Here is a 12,937-nt window from a genome sequence, read left to right on the forward strand (position 1 = left end):
GCTATCACGGCTTATAGTATGGAACTAGCTCGTTCGCTCTTTAAAGCGAATATACCACAATATTCCTTGTTACTAGGGCTTTGTACAAACAAATCCCATCTGGATAGACACTACCCACTCAATAGCAATAGTATTGTGGCGTTCTAACTTGAAAAGTTTGTGAGCTAGTCTAACTACAGACACCAGGGATATATTATCTTAGTTCTCAAGGTTGGTGATATGAATAATGACTATTTTTTAAACTACAAATGAAGAATGCGATGGTGACTAGTGCAGTTCATTCTCCCTGACTGTATTGGCCGGCTTCGTGTTTAGACTTCACTACTCCTTACCTTCAGGTGGAATAGAGTCATATGCCTACTCGGTTACGGTACCAGTGCACTAACATCTCCTTTCTTTGACGTAAAAAAACCACAAAATTGCTGTTAGTAGTAATCGATAAGTCAGATTACGCATCTTACACAGTCAATTAGAAAAATTGACCGTAACTAATGGTCGCTGAGTGCGGGGAATCAAAATATTACAATAAAATAGAGTAGGTTTTTATGAGAACTTCAATTATTATTTATACTAAATTACTTGTTTTATGGGTTGGTCGTTAGGTGTTACGTTAGCCTTATTCTATCCTTGCAATTTATACAGTAGTTTGGCCGTAAAAACGTAAAAGACACGCAGACAAACAGAGTCAAACTTTCGCATTTATAATATTAGTATAGACTTTTACTAATTTAAATGAATATATATTTTTCTTCGTATATAGTACACTCGTGTAGTGAAATTTGTCAGATCGAATTTGCTTAAAGTGTATCTCTATCGTTTTGATTGAATTAAAAATTGGGGGAGGAGAGCCGAGATGGCCCAGTGGTTAGAACGCGTGCATCTTAACCGATGATTTCGGGTTCAAACCCAGGCAGGCACCACTGAAATTTCATGTGCTTAATTTGTGTTTATAATTCATCTCGTGCTCGGCGGTGAAGGAAAACATCGTGAGGAAACCTGCATGTGTCTAATTTCAACGAAATTCAGCCACATGTGTATTCCGCCAACCCGCATTGGAGCAGCGTGGTGGAATATGCTCCAAACCTTCTCCTCAAAGGAGAGGAGGCCTTTATCCCAGCAGTGGGACATTTACGGGCTGCTTATGTTATGTTTATGTTATGGAGGAGAGCTGAGATGGCCCAGTGGTTAGAACACGTGCATCTTAACCGATGATTATGGGCCCAAGCAAGCACCACTGATTTTTCATGTGCTTAATTTGTGTTTATAATTCATCTCGTGCTCAAATTTGTGTGAATGTGTGAAAAGTGTGAAGTGAATTCAAAAACGGATTTGTCTAAGATATCCCTAATTCAATAGACATGTCGACAATTTTTTTGAGCTTGGTATCAGCCAGCACAGAACCAACACAAATTGAAAAATGTTAATTAGTTAAGTTACTTTAGTGAAGCCTTTTGCACTACTACTCCAAGAGCCTAGTGTTTCAACAGCAAAAATTAAGGTTTTTGCTGAAAATGTCGATGTCATGGAAGTGGACGTCATTAACTCAGGATGAACCAGGACCCCAATTCTTCTAATGAATTGACAGTTTATCGCAATCGAAACGCAATCGTTGCCGTTCTGATAAACTTGCATCGAAATATAATCGTAACCGATATAAATAAGTAGAATAGTATTTAGTTGCGAACCTTAATTTTTGCGAGGAAGTTGAAACGGAGCGTATCTTCACAGTTATTAGTAGAATTGATCCCCATCCTAATACTAAGTCAAGTGTTAACCGATATAACATTACGCTACCACGGGAGTGGAGCAGTAACCAGGGATGTACTTAGGGGAGACCGTACGGGGGCCACAATAAAGGTTCTGAAGAATTAAGAATTTTAATGTAATATATGTTTAGATATCTAGATATAGTTAAACTATAGTAATATTACTAATTACGTAAGGTTAAAGTTTGTAAAACCAAGCGGAACGGCTAATTAAATATTCTAATCGTTTGTAAATTCTACAAAGAAGAATTAGTAAGAAATTATTGTAGTTATTATTTGCCGTTATATTAACGAATATTGAATCTAAATATCTATCTATAATTTCATTGCGTTTTTCATCACGAGATTGCGTTCATTGATTTAACTTTGTTTATATGAATTTGTTATCAACTGAATCATTTATTATGTACATGTAACAAATACATTTGGTATTTTTAGTATAACTTTAATTATTAATAAAACACATTGATGTCCTATTCAGATGAGATTTAATCGCAAGATTTCAGAATTAATAGCCTGTAAATCTATATGGGCTAATTTATAATCTCTCTCTCTGGAGGAGAAGATTTGAAGCTTATTTCATGACGGAGCCCTAACACGGGTTGGTGGACACATGTGGCGAATTGTCGTCCACCACATATAAATATTCTAACGATGTTTTACTTCACCATCGACCACGAGTACAGACACAGATATACAAAAATTAAGCACGTGAAAATATACTCGTGCTTGCCCGGGTTTAAATTTAGAATCTATATATCTATCTATTAACCACTTTACTTGATGGTAGGGCTTTGTGCACTACCGACTTGTTTAACCACCAGATTGTTAGATATTCTACCAACAAACAGCAATAATAAGCGTTATTGAGTTCCGGTTTGAAGGGTTTGTGAACCAGGCTAACTAAGGACATAACATCATGTTACGGCATTATTATCTTAGTCACTTAAGCTTCACAACACTTTATTTTTCATTATTAAACTTTACTTTAGGCCGTTAGATTTAAAATTAAAGACACTTACTATTTTTATAATATAGGTATTTATTTGACAGCACATCTTTCTTGTTCGTATCTAGCCAAACGAATGGCTGGTTGTCCGACTTTTACTGTACGCTTAATTTCGAGTCAAAATAAAAACCATACTATTAATCAAAATAAATATTTTATTGGAATGGAAAGAATCAATTGAAATACTAAAATATTTGTAGGATATAGTTTGTGATTTGTTAAAATATTTTATATTTACGCTTTATTAACTAATGTTTTCCAAACCATAACAGGAAAAAAGCCAAATAAACAACATTCGACAGCGAAATGACGCGATATCATTGGTCGAGAGCTTGATTAATCTATGATTTTCACTATGGATTTGCGAAAAAATGGCGTTTTGATCATCGACGAAACATTTGTCAGAACTTCGGAATTAAAATTAAAGTTGAAATAAGTGGTTAATATAGCTGTAGTGTAGCAGTAGTGCACAATATAGCTGAGTTATTAGGAAATCATATGAAATACGTAAATCTAAGGTTTGTTTATTTTTTTTCCTATTCCATTGGAATAGGCTCTAAATCTAAATATCTAAAGTCGGTAACAATCATAGCTCTTAAGACGCATTGACTATAATATAAGGGATGATAAATAGGATAGGATTTTCTTTTGTTTTTGCCGTATACAGCCATCAGATAACTCATTTGTCAAAGATGATCAATGACCTACCTAATTTTATATAACTTACCTACCACCTTTAAATATATAAAAACGATTTCAATCGTTCGTATGTCATATGTACATCTATCTCTTTCTATCTTTATAATAACACGTTACACTCCGCACGGCCAGAGTTATTCAGAGGCTAGTATTTGTGAAAGTAGTGATTCTCTTGTGATGTGTAAACAAAATTCACAATTGCTAACCTGTTTAATTTAAATGCTATTAATAGCCAGTTAAATGTCATAGTTTAAGCTTTTTTTTTTAATTTATTCGTATAATAAAATTTAGTATCAATACACTTTTAAATAATACAATTATTTTTATTATTCTTTAGGTATCCGTCCTGCTTAACACCGGTATAATAAAGGTCTCAATCTTCACTTACCGCTGTCTGTCCCTATGAATTCTTAGATCTCTAAAATTACACACACACAACGGATTTTGATGAGTTTTTTTTTAATAGATATATTGATTCAAGAGGAATGTTTATATGTGTACAACATAGAGAAACACTGATAATTTTAGAGGTTTCTAATGTCGTAAATAAACACATTTTTTGCGCTTACATTGCAAACTCTGGCTGAACCCTACGAGATAGATCAAAATAATGTACTACAGTATTGTACACCTTTAAAAGGTCTTTCAGCACACACCTGTGTAAAGCCGGGGCGTGTCGCTAGTTAGATTAAAGAACAAACATAATACAGAAAAGTTATTATTTTTTCTGGCTAGTAATGTTGAAATTCTCGGCTTTTGCTCTACTATAGTATGCAATGATTACACATATAAACTTCTGAGTGAGTGTCTGTCTGTTTATTGATGAAAACCGCATTAAAATCTGTCGCATACTAAAAAGAGCTAAGCGTACAGACGGCGGGAAGCGATTTCGCAATGTAGAGATATGTATTGGCATCAGTGGCGTAGCTAGGCGGACAAGGGCCCCGGTGCATAGAAAAAGAAATGAGCCCTCACCCCCTCTTTAACTTATATTGCACTTCAAAATTATAAATAGGAATAAAAATAGGATACAGGATACATTGAGATAAACTTATCATTAGTAGGCTAAATCCATATGTCATCTCTATTCAAAGCTTAGGTTAGAGGGCCCCCTGAGCTCCGGGGCCCTGGTGCACTGCACCACCTGGCCCTACGATAGCTACGCCACTGATTGGCATATCAAATTGTAAAAAACTTTATGTGACATTTAAAACTTTAATTTTGCTCGTTAATATAGTGGTAAGAAAATATATTATCAAGTATCGTTTACTTGTAAAAGTTAGATGAAGATTATAAGTAAACATTTTAACATAATTATTCAACAGCTCACGGCGCCGATCACTTTTCCGTTGGAAATCTTAACAATTCCTTATAATGCCAATGCACGAATATTTTGAACTAAGATGTTATGTCTGTTCTGCCAGTAATTACACTGACTCACTCGCCCTTCCAACCGCAACACAACTAGGGATTGTTACTTATTGCCCAGAAAGGCTTGCACAAAGCCCAACCATTAAGGATACTTTTTAAAAGATCTTTGTCAAGGTAACGCATTAATCTATACAGCCTAGTTGAAATTTTTATTATATCGAGGTCTAAAAAACATTGTCATATTTTGTCACAGTAACAAATTCGTAAAAACACAATTCACAAATAATATTTCTTTTATTTAACTTAAAATTAGCGTTAAGAACACTAACTGGCAAGTGACATTAGTTCTCTAAACGGTAATTCAAGCACAGATTAATAAATAAATGTGAATTTTTTTTTTATATAAAATTGAACTAAGGTTCTTAATATAAAAGTGAACTTCATTCGATTTGTATGGTTGTTTTGCTTATTTTTTTCTAGGATCGTAAAATATAAAATCCGGATAAACCAACGTTGTGTTTTTTCATGTTAGTTTTTCATGTGCTATATTAATGTCGTACTTATTCACTGAAAGAAAAAATCATAATGAAAATTTACCTTTCCTCTATGTCATTAATGTCGGTTCAGAGTAACGTGTTTTATAAAAGGATTTCATAGTTTTTGACTGAAGGTCGTCCATCTGGTAGCAACAGTCGTGCAGCGAGGAGGTAAAATGAGGGGTGAAAGTTTGTGTGCTATAATTTTTCGAATAGAATTTTATAAATATTATCTGTTATAATTTAAGTTATTTCGTAAATATCGTGCCATCTGAGACCATAAAATTTAATCGTATAATGCAAATAAACAAAACAGTTCTCGAAAATTCTTTATCAATTCTACTCATTGATTTACTAAGCCAAGTTTAATGTCGAATCATTTGAACTTTCGTTTAGCTTAAAAGTGTCACCGGACCACGATGTAGGGCAGCTGATTATCGCGCATGCGTTAACAAAACTTTACCGTTATCCGTTAAAGGAAATTTGCGAGGCACGAGATCTAGTTTTTGGGATTGAATGGTTCCGTAAGAATTTAGGGTTCCACAATTTAATTATATAACGTTAAATAATAACCTCACTACATCCCGTCGGGGTAAGTACCACCCACTCATCAGATATTCTACCATCAAACAGCAGTACTCAGTATTATTGTGTTCCAGTTTGAAGGGTGAGTGATGATCACCACTTCCGTGCCCTGTAATATCGAAAACTTTAAGGTTGACCGCCGTTACGGAACTTGCCACGGAGACATTATGTGATCTTTCACTTCTTCAGGAAAATGGGTCACCTGATGGTAAGATGTCATTATATGACCATATACATTGGCGCTGTTAGATATATTAACCATTAGTAACATCGCCGATGCGCCGCCAACTTTGGGAACAAAGGTGTTATCCCATGGGCCTGTACTCACTCACTCACCTTTCAAACCGGAACACAACAATACTGAGTATTACTGTTTGGCGGCAGAAAATGGCGGGTTGCACAAAACCCTACCACCAAGAGCCTTTTGTGTTCTATTAAATATAATATATACTAATCAAAGACAAGGAAGGAGATGAGGCCTTTATCCCAGCAGTGGGACATTTACGGGCTGCTAATGCATAAAAAATCAAAGACACACAACATAGTAACAGTCTGTAAATTGGGCTAAGTTCTCTCCCTTTAAGGAAAAGGTTTGGAGTATTCCAAAACGCTGCTCCAATACGGGTAGGTGGACACATGTGGAAGAATTTCACTAAAATTAAACATATGCAGGTTTCCACAGGATGTTTTAAAAATAAATCATGAGGATACCTGCATGTGTCGTAAATTATAAACCTAAATTAAATGGAAAATTCAGCTGTACTTGCCTGTGCTTAAATCATCGGTTAAGATACACGCGTTCTAACAGTCATCTCGGATCTCGAATCATAGACAATGAGATTTAAACATAGATAATTTTACTACTTTTTACTAATTCCATGTATTCCTAACAGGAAATATCTGTCAAGCTGTCGAAGTAAATATTATTGTAGAATAATTTTGTCTGTTCGTTGTAAGCTCGTCACGATTAATAACATTAAACCTTTTATTTGGTCGCGCCAGTGAACTGTTTACGATGGGATGTTCTTTTTTTAACGTGGCTGTTTACAGCTATGGTACGTGCGGTCAAAATGGCGGAAATTCTATGAAAATGATAATTTTGTTTGCACAAGTTTAAACACAATTTAACCAACTTGTTATATATTCGTATAAAATGTATTAATATATAATAAAATTAGTATAATAGCTAATGTAATAAAGAAATACGTGTTGGTCTCGGGACGCCCGACAGGAGTGACAACTTAAACTAATTTAAGTTGAATTATTTAATATTTAAGTTGTTTAACTTGAGAAAAGTTTAAGTTAATACTTAAATTTTATGTAAATGAATATGATAATGTACGGAAAGGTTGTTTATCAATGAAATTATAAAATATATTTTATAATTAATAAAAGATTTTTGAATTTGTGTTGATTAGAATTTTGTGTGTGTTTATTGTTAGGCAGGCAATACTGCCTACCGCTGCCGTAAGCGTAAGAGAAAAGGAAGCCAGTCAGACTGGCAACGTAACGCGTTACGTAACGAAGCGGATTACGCTCGCATAAGAAGTTATCACTTTAAAAATAAAACTCTTAAATTTAATGTCTACGATTAATCTTTTAATATTCGTTCTGAAATTCAGAGAGTTGATGTAAATTCCAAAAAATCTCAAATTAACGTAAACGGATGTGTCCCTTTTTTTTTTTTTTTATCGCTGGAAAAACGCGTTACGCGTTTCCCCCACGTGGAAGTGAGGGGGTATGTGGGACTCGCCGGTGCCCAAGATGTTAGCGGCACACCGGAATACCCACTAAAAAACCAGCGGTACCCTCTCCGTCTCATCGGTAGGCGCCACGGGATCGCTTTCGCATGCTACCGTGACGCCCTGACGGTCAGCCCACCTATGCGGGCCTCCAATTCCTAGGGGGGATTCCCGGGATACTGAGAACCCTCCTAGCCCCTGTGGCGCCTATTGAGGCGGGGGGAGAAGGTGCGCGTAGCGTTGTTTCCTCCTCCCCGGTCTTCTTCGGCGGATCGGGTCTGCAGCAGCGTCCACCTCCCGCTCCCGTTCCGCTGCCTCCTTCTGCGACATAAAAACGGATGTGTCCCTCAGGGATGTTTTCATGATCCGGTTTTTTTTCTAAGTTATATAAATGACATACTTAAGCTTTTCTGAAAGGATTTTTAAAATTCCTTGAATAAAAATATATCAAACATTATATGCTCATTCTCTGGAGTAATACATTAATTTATTGTTAAAAGTTACTTTACTTGCTAAAACTACTATTGACTACCTTTTTTTGATGCTGGATTAATTTTTCCGAGGTATGTGGGGTATGTGCCGGTGCCAAAGTCTTAGCACGCCCTAGTACACCTGGTACTTTGTGGTAGCGGTGGTGATGGTAATCTCTGTTTCAGTGTTCGTCACGGGTTCTCTTTCGTATGAACAACAAAACAACGAAATCCAATTAAACTACCCTATGTTAGATATCAGATTTGTATTTTAAATGGGGGGAAGCGTTAAATGTTTTGGAAAGAACACGTTAAGAGCCTGTAAACTTCTCACTGCTGGGCTAAGACCTCCTCTCCTTTTGAGGAGAAGGTTTGGAGCATATTCCACCACACTGCTCCAATGCGGATTGGTGGATACACATGTGGCAGAATTTCGTTGAAATTGGACACGTGCAAGTTTCCTCTCGGAACGCGAGATGTAGAATTATAAACACAAATTAAGCACGTAAAAATTCAGTGGTGCTTGCCTGGGCTTGAACCCGAAATGATCGGTTAATATGCACGCGTTCTAACCACTGGGCTATCTCGGCTCTTGTTGTGGAAAGAACACAATTCATTGCTCTTATCATAAATTCTAATCTCTAATGGGACCATCATAATCATATATTGTCCAGATTCAAAGAAAAATAAGTTTATTAGTTGATGTAGATACGGCCCGTCAATATTTCTGATATTTCCACACGAATATTCTCTGAAATTTACAAGCGTCTACATTAATTTGTTAATTAAGTTGCTTTGGATAACAGTCCATATCCGAGAATGATTCGTAGCGTTGCAATATTTACATAGTATAAAACAAAGTCGCTTTTTCTGATGCGGTTTTTTTAAATAGATAGAGTGATTCGAGAGGAAGGTTTTTGTATATAGACAATATAGTTAAGTAACACTGATAATTTTAAAAGTTTCTAATGTGATGTCGTAAATTTATACATTTTTTTCGCTTACATTGTAAACGCTGGCTGAACCATACTAGATAGATCAAGATAATGTACTTCAGTATTGTACACCTTAAAACGGTCTTCAAAAAAGTCCGCGATGCTATATGACTATCTCTTAGGGATTACCCACATTGCACCCGTGCGAAGCCGGGGCGGGTCGCTAGTTTTGAATATAACTCAGGATTGAATGATATTTGTTGACTACTTCTTCGGTATGGTTACGAATACTTTTTACTTTGATTATTTATATATCTAAATAGAATTTTGCACTTCACTGCGTGCTCGTATCGGATATGAGCGGGAAACCACGTAATTTCCTGTACATTGAACACTTCGTTGAACATCGTAGAGTCACCTGCAAGTGTAGATCGCAGCGTGGTGGTAAATTACCCAAACCATCTTGCCATGCAGACGGTCTTTTTTTTCTAAACATGCTTAGATTATTTATACCTATATCTTGAAGAGTGTCAGAGCCAACTTTATTATCTCGGTGCGCGTGACAGCTACTCGTGACCAGAGCCGTCTCAAGCTGTGCTGGGGCCCTTGGGCACCCACGAATTTGGGGCGCTTTTGATATATATTTTTTAACTTTGACAGTCTATCTACACATGAATATAAATAAAAAGTATAAACCAATCCTAACTATGCTTGGCTTACTCTTGCCTGTTGCTAGCCTGTAATTGATAGTTTTTTATCGTCCGCACGTGCAAATGGACAATACTTGTCTCGCAAATGCGAACAACCTTGGAAGCTAAGATGTTATTTTCCTTGGGCACTCAATACTAAATATTTGTGTTTAGCGGTAGAATAGCTGATGCGTGGGAGGTACTTACCCAGACTAGCTTGAACCTCACCACCAAGCAACTTAAATAAGCTTATAGTTCATCCTACCCATAAAATAATACAATTTAAAATACTAAAGCCCATTCCACGAATCAAACTCCTAGGTAACAAAATACTGGCACGTCATTGGTCGATTTGCGCGGCTACTCGATAAGTAATATTAGTTTTATCCAATGAGAGCAATTACAGTACAAGGGCAATTCCGCTTGGTAGTTCGTTCCGCGGAATATACTTTAGTCCGTTTATAAATAAAAGCCAGTTAGAAGTATATCAATAATTTTAATTCTGTTAAAATAATTTAGTTTAGAAATAGTGTACATTAGAATTGAGCGCGTCGCACACTAACCGTCAGTTTCTGAAACGCTGATCAGTCGTGATTGGTCGACGGCAACAAATGACGTAATATTCGACCAATGAGAGTTTAATATTTTGACAGATATCAAACATCCGACGTTGATCATTGGTTCAGAAACATTTGGTATTTATACAATACATGATGATTTTATTTAAACATAACAGTATCTTAAGACACCATAATATCGATATATAACCTTAAATAATTTTTTTTTTCTTCTAATTATTTCTGAAATTATAGCTGGATTTCCTTGATCGGCAAAGGTGGTCAATCTCAAGGGAAAAACCAACTATAAAGGACATATCAGTTGCTCATGTGTGTGTCCACACAGATGCACTCTTTATTCCAAAACATAATCCAATGATACAACAAATTATAAAGGTATAAATTTAATGACATAATTATATAAACTGTTGCCTCTCAATATATATTCTGTAATGTAAATATAATGTTATGTATGTACGGAAAAATATTATATTATTTTTATGAGAAAATGTGATATTCATAGCATCGTTACAAGGAACAAACACAAACTTTTAACTCCTGTTACTCGACTGCATAGTCAGTAACTCTTTTGTGGGGCAATATATACGGTTCTACAACAGGATCCCAGAAAGCGTTTAAAATGCTTCTGTTGCCAAATTTAAAAAAAAAATGTTAAGGAACGCTTGTGTGCGAAAGGTTACTATACAATTAGTGAGTTGGGAATTAAACGATCGCCTCCTGGCTATTTCTATTCATATTAAATACATGTAAATAATAAAATTGACAAAAAAAGACCCGCTGAGTTTCTTTCGCCGGTTCTTCTCAGGTCAGGGTGTTTCCTTTTCCGAACCGGTGGTAGTGTTTAATTTGACTATCAATAAGTAAATATGATGCTTCTATATTGAATAAAGGAATTTGACCGTTACTTTTCTTTTTTTTTAAATGCTTTTTTAAATGCTTTCCGAGGCACGGGAATACACACCCGCAACATCCATATCTATGATAAATAAAATTCCATAATTTTAAAAGACAATACAATAACAATTCGAGAGCGTACAATTTTTTTACATTAAATCTTACAAAGTGTTTAAATCTCATTTTCCAAAAGCACAATTATGGCGCTTAAGCTTTTCTTTCTTCGCACAATCAAATATTTTAAGTCAAAAGTATCCTTCATTGTTGTATCTTAAGATACTATGATATTTGTTTTAAGATATCGTAACATAAAATTCTATGTTATATATGATGGTGGTTAGTGATTTTGATGACGTAGGTGGTGGTGATGATGGTGGTGAGTGATGATGATGGTGATGGTGATGATGACTATGGTGGTGGTGGTGAGTCATTATGATGGATGTGGTGATGATGAAGAAAACGATGATGATACCCTATATTTGAGACTAGACAACAACACTAAAGATATAATTGTTCACAAGTGTGCGTGAACTATTCCTTCGTTCCGATAGAATCTTATATCAAACTTACAAACTCCGACCTTCCACTAGGATATATCTCAACATACAAACCCAATATCACAATATAAACCATATAATACTATTATGGCGCGTGTTTGTGTGTGCGACACGCTTCGGCTTGTGCAAATAATATTAGAAGTCTAATTTGATTATTAATTCTAAATGGATGACAATACAATTAAAGGTCTTAAAGACTAATTATTTATTTATGTTTAATTAATATCGTAGTGGGATTTATAAATTTACATATTATCGAACCAAGTAAACCCCCCCCTCAACGCGACGGACTCAAAACCTACCGAAAACATTGTCAGAATATTCTGACCTATAAAAATGAAGATATTTTTTGGTTCTTTCCTATTCTCATTGGAATAGATTTTAGGTATAATTCATTAAGATTTCGAATAAATTACACGTGTACTACATTGTACGTGTTAATAAATTAATTAAATTACGAGTTCGTTTAAGAGTTTTTAAAACTGAACGCATCCATATCAAGACGGATATGTGTACGTCATAATTTAGTTCAACTTTTATAATAATACTCCATGTATAAATTGACAAAGATGATTAGGCAACAAAGGTAAAACGGTTTACCGTGTGCCGTTTTCACCGTTTCAAACGATTTTTTTTTTTTATTACTGTTTTAATAAACATTCAAATAGTTAATGTTTTATCGTAATGGTGAAAAAAAAAAAGATATTTTTCTTCATAACAATCATAATTATTATTTATTGTTTAATAAAATTCTTAAATATTTGCATGAAAGTAGATCGTCTTACGCGCGTACCTAATAACGCATTTTTATTTGGTAAGTGAACTATAGGCGCGCGGCCGCCCTTTTCGAACTTCTCAAGCGATTTTGATCTCTTAGTTATGTAGATAAAGTTTAAAATTATTTCACACTGAAAACATCGCCGCGCCGCTGCTCTCCCGGTATGAATTGAGCCTTAGTGTTATCAATAAAAAAAAATTACATACAAGTACAAAAAAAAGTGTTCGAAACTCAAAAACTAATATTATCTTCTCTCCAAGTATTCAATAACTGTTATGGATTTGAACAAAATAAGGACGAGAAAAAAAATCCTTTACTATAATCCGAA

This window comes from Vanessa atalanta, chromosome 30, assembly GCF_905147765.1.
Source record: "Vanessa atalanta chromosome 30, ilVanAtal1.2, whole genome shotgun sequence".
In the NCBI taxonomy this organism is placed as follows: Eukaryota; Metazoa; Arthropoda; class Insecta; order Lepidoptera; family Nymphalidae; genus Vanessa; species Vanessa atalanta.